At 51.8% G+C, this 5,000-nt stretch overlaps 1 protein-coding gene across 1 annotated transcript in view; it reads left to right on the forward strand.

Annotated features, from left to right (window-relative positions):
• The window catches only part of LOC135102635 (myotubularin-related protein 6-like), a 74,996-nt gene that overhangs the window by 31,351 nt on the left and 38,645 nt on the right, over nt 1-5,000 (forward strand). The gene's annotated exons all lie outside the window — the stretch shown is intronic.

Here is a 5,000-nt window from a genome sequence, read left to right on the forward strand (position 1 = left end):
TGTCGGCGAACACACCCCGAAGGACACGAACGAGCTGATCAGCCGATGCTGGACGTGAGCATGCAGACACGTGAGGCCACCCAGACAAGCGATCTACATACACGAGGTATGTACGGCCTGCTGCGTGGAAGTAGTCTGCAGAAACTGACTCAAACACCCTGCTGGGTGTGTCCGTGTCCTGCCAGAGAGGTTCGTTGGCTTGGCTTGGTAGGAGTGGACGGCATAGTGAGCATCCAGAAACGACGTTCTCAACGTCTCTGTCCATACCAGGCCAGTACACCGTTTGTCGGGCCTGTCGCTTGGTGCGCTCCATCCCCTGATGACTGTCATGGAGTCGCTCTAGTGTTTCTCGGCGGAGGCTGTGAGGAATAAGAAGCCTCGGCCCGTAAACCACCAGGTCGTCGTCTACGGCCAGCAGACTGCGCACCGGCCAGTACGTACGCAAGCGGTGATCGAGGTCGTGGCAATGATCAGGGAAGCCCTCGATGATGACGTTCTTGAGCAAGCAGTACTCCCCGTCTCTTGCTGCTGCGGCACGTACCATTTCCACAGTCTGATCCTGAGTGGTGCTAAGCGGACGCCGTCCTCATTGGTGGCAGATAACGCTGAGATGACCGCTGAGTGGAGAGGGTCGAGGTCACCAGAAGTAGCAGCATCCTCTTCCTCCACTGGGTCCTGTACTGGAGCACGTGAGAGGGCGTCGGGCACACAGTGTGTCGATCCCTTTTGCCAGCTTGCTGTGAAAGAATACTGAGCAAGCTTCTCCTCATGCGCTGCAGCCGCAGGTTCTCTATTTCTCCCAACAACTTGCTATTGAGGAGAGGTATCAGCGGGCGGTGGTCGAGCACTAGATCGAAGTGAGGGAGTCCTTTCAGGTAGGTGCCACATTTCCTGACTGCCCAGACGATTGCAGCCATTTCCAACTCTATTACTGCATAGCGGCTCTCTGTGTCTGTAACAAATCTTGACCCGCATTGCACCATCTTCCACTGGTCACTGTGCTTCTGCAGGAGAACGAATCCAAATCCGTGCATCCTTGAGGCGTCAGTCTGTAGCATCGTTGGTAATGATGGGTCGAAGTATGCCAAGACAGGTGGGCTGACGAGACACTGTTTCACCTTCTCAAACGCCTCTTCATGGTTAGGAGACCAGCACCAACTGTTCTTCGGGCGTAAGAGATCTCTGAGGGGTTGTGCAGCTGCAGCCACAGCAGGAGAAAAGCTTCCAAGCTGGTTTGTAAGACCCATGAATGATCGTAGGTCGGTGATGTGCTGTGGTCGTGGGAAGTCAGAGATTGCCTTAACTTTCTTTGAGTCTGTCGTGTAGCCTTGTCCAGTAACAGAGTAACCACAGTAATCTACCACTCTTTCCGCGAATGTAAACTTCTGTGGGTTGAGAGTGATGCCGTGCTGGTCACACCGCCGCACAATCTGAATGACATGGGCTAAGTGCGCACTGTAGGTGGAGTCATAGGCCAGGATGTCGTCCACGATCTTGATGGTGTTAGGTATGTCGCCGAGAGCTTGGTCTCCTCGACGGTTATACTCGTCTCCAGACGAGACGAGACCCATAACCGCTCGCCGAAACTTGTACCGACCCCAAGGTGTTATGAAGCAGGTTAAATCCTGGTCTTCTCTCTCTAATGGGGACTTGAAAATACTCCCATCTTGGCATCAAGAGTGGTGAACCAAACTGCTCCGGTCCCGATCGAGGCGATGGCGTCATGAGGTGAGCGCACTGGATACACGGGCCTCTTCACGTAACGGTTGAGTCGTGGTCAGGTCAACACACAGCCTTACACCAGATGTCTTTTTTGGGACAGGCACGATGGGGTGGCACCATGCCGTAGGGTAGTCCACACTCTCGATGATTCCCTTGTTAAGCAGCTCTTCCAACTGGCTCTTAATTTCTTCACGCCAATTGTAAGGGATTGTACGAGATGCTGTTACGGCGAAGGGTCGAGCGTCGTCTGTCAACTCGATGGCCATGGATCCACCAGCCATTGCACGTAAACCTTCCTTTGCTTCAAGACGCTGGGAAAGGCCTTGATCACAGCAGCAGCGTGCCCCGCACGCTGCTGTGGCGTTGGGTCGTAGGAATGAGGCCAGCTGATCACTTCTGTGGGCGTAGATAGAGGTGGCTGCGAGGGCGGTCGGGTACTTGATGGAGCTGTTGCCGGTGTGCTGTTCTTCCCTGCGTAGCGGTCGGATTTGAGCCGGAAAATCTTCGGGGAGGATTCCGAGAGCGATGGAATCGTACCAGCTAAGCAGCGCCCCCTTCACCTCCTTCACCACGCTCACAACAGTCTCAGCTTCCTGTCGCCCAGTTGCAAGTGCGACGAGAAAGTTCCTACACAGGTGAGGGGGTGATTACCGGCAGCATAAAGTCCATCACCATCAGCGGGCGCCAAGCTGGAGGGCGGGATTCCAAGGAGTGTTGCCGTGTCGAGGCCAATAACGGTCGTTTCGGCCCCAGAGTCAGGAGTCCACGTAATCTTGTCTCTTCCAGCGGGATGTGTGGCGGTAATGAGCACCTGGGGGCGCAGGTCGTGCCGTCACCGTCTTTGTGTATACGCCTGATAAGAGCTGGTATACACTGGCACTGGCTCCCCGCTCCGGGCCTGCACCGCGATGAGGAGAGACAGTTGAGGAACTCCTCGAAGCTCCTCGTCGTTTCCTCACTGTCTGCTGACATACACTCGCAAAATGCCCTCTTTTCCCGCAGTTACGACACACTTTATCTATTGCCTGGCATCCCCTTTTGTCACTGCGACAATCTTTGCCACAACGATAACAGCCCGTGGGGCTTGAGCCCCCGAAACTGCCCTTCCTGTAGTTCGAGACAGCGTTCACACCATGGCTCCGAAGAGTGAGAGCCGCCCCTTAGTACTGCACTACACTGGTTAGCGCTCTCTGATGCTCTGCAAATATCTATGGCGTTTTCAAGGGTGAGTTTCTTGTTTTCCAGCATGCGTTTCAGAGCCACTTCGTCTCGTGTCCCAACGACAATTCTGTCACGCAGCTGATGGTTTATGCACTGGTCGCAAAAGTCACAGAAATTGGCGATTTCCTTAACAGCACATAAAAAGTCGTCAAAACCTTCTTGCGTTTCTTGCACGCGGGAGTAGAAGTCTCTTCTATCCATGATGATGTTGCGCTGGCTTCGCAGGTACTCACACATTGCATCGAGGATGGTTCTTAACTCCGCGTCTCTCGGTAAGCTTATCCCGTAGCGAAGTGTACGGGTCCACTCGTCGTCTAGGACAGCAGCGAAAAGTGCCGCCTTCTGCTCAGCCAGGGAGAGACAGTCTATCCTGGCGAGGGTTACGTATCCTTCAAACTTATGGCGCCACGTGTCGAACTCACGTAAAGATGCTGACGCCGTTAAGTGAGGAATGATGGTGGCGGACGTCGGGAACCTCGCGCCCTGGGTAGACGTGCTGCGGGCTGTGGTTTCGCCTTCATTGCTCGCCGTGGTGCGACTGGGAGCTTGTGTCCCCACTCTCTCCAGCAGCCTGGGTTAAACGCTCCTCGCGAGCCTGACTCTGCTCCGACTGTCGCGCTAGCAGAGCCTGACTCTGCTCCGACTGTCGCGCTAGCAGGGCAGCCAGCGCCTCCAACTGCTTCTCCATTCTGCGCCGTACCCACTGCAGCCTTGTCCTGATCCTACTCACTGCGCCATGTTCGACTCTTGACCAGCAGGGGCACAGGAAACGCAGGTAACAGTGCAGGTGTTTATTCACAGAAGGTGTGAACAGAAGGCTGGAGGTAGGTGATCTCTCGGCGCCAGGCCGCGCACTTCCACTTAACACTTATGACTGAAGCCTAGCTCGTTCACTCATACACGTATTCATGCCTCACACAAGTCTCGCTCATTCACTCGTTCACACAACTAGCTAACAACCACACATTACGTAATCTCAATTCTCCCATTTTCTCGTTTCTCATTTTCTGTTACTTTCCATTGCAGGGTAAACTTGTACAAATCTGAATCTCCTACGTATTAAAAAAAAAAAGTAATATTACAAAAAAAAAAATCGTGCAATGATTGAAAAAAATAGATACAACAATACAATTTATGCCAGAGAGAGAGAGAGAGAGAGAGAGAGAGAGAGAGAGAGAGAGAGAGAGAGAGAGAGAGAGAGAGAGAGAGAGAGAGACGTATGGGCGGTGATGGTGGTGGAGGTATTGTGTAACGGGCGAGGAGGAGGAGGAGGAGGAGGAGGAGGAGGAGGAGGGGGAGGAAGAGAGAGAGAGAATAAAGGAGTAATAGAAGATACCAGGAAACGTAGGGGACAGAAGAGCAAAAAGGGGCGAGGAGGAAGAAGAGGAAAGGGAAGAGGAAGAGGATGGGAAGGAAAAAAGCGATGAGGGACAAGAATCAGAGGGAAAAGAGAAAGAAGAGGAAGAGGAGGAAGAAGAGAAAATTGTAGAAGGGAACGAAAGGAAGGAAGAGAGGAGAGTAAAAGTATTTGTAGAAAAAGGGGAGGAGGAGGAAGAGGAGGAATAAAAAAAGATAGAAGGGGAGGAAGAAACATAAAAGATGAAAGGAAGAAGGAGATAATAGGATAAAGATTTGGGGAGAAAAGGAGAAGTAGGAAGAAAAAAATATAGAAGGGGATGAAGGGAAGGAAGAAAAAGAGAGGAAGGGAAGGGAAGGAGAACAGAATAAAAGCATGTGGGGTTAAATGGAGACAGAGAGGAAGAGGAGGAGGAGGAGGAGAAGGTGAATAGTTCATGGAAAAAAAGAAAAAGAAGAAGAGGAAAAGAACAGAAAGAAACGAGAGGAAAGGAGAACCGAAATACGAAGCAAACAAAAATGAGAAACAAAAAAAACAAAGGAACAGGAGAAAAAATAGAGAAGAAAAAGTGGAGGAGTAAGAGGAAGAGCGAGAAAAAAGAGAGAATACCGCTTTTCCACTCATTCCTCTCCACTCTTCCTCTCACTCCTCTTACTTTGAAAGATGTGAGCGTTGAGACTTTTTTTCTTTTCTGGGAACC

This window comes from Scylla paramamosain, chromosome 8, assembly GCF_035594125.1.
Source record: "Scylla paramamosain isolate STU-SP2022 chromosome 8, ASM3559412v1, whole genome shotgun sequence".
NCBI lineage: Eukaryota > Metazoa > Arthropoda > Malacostraca > Decapoda > Portunidae > Scylla > Scylla paramamosain.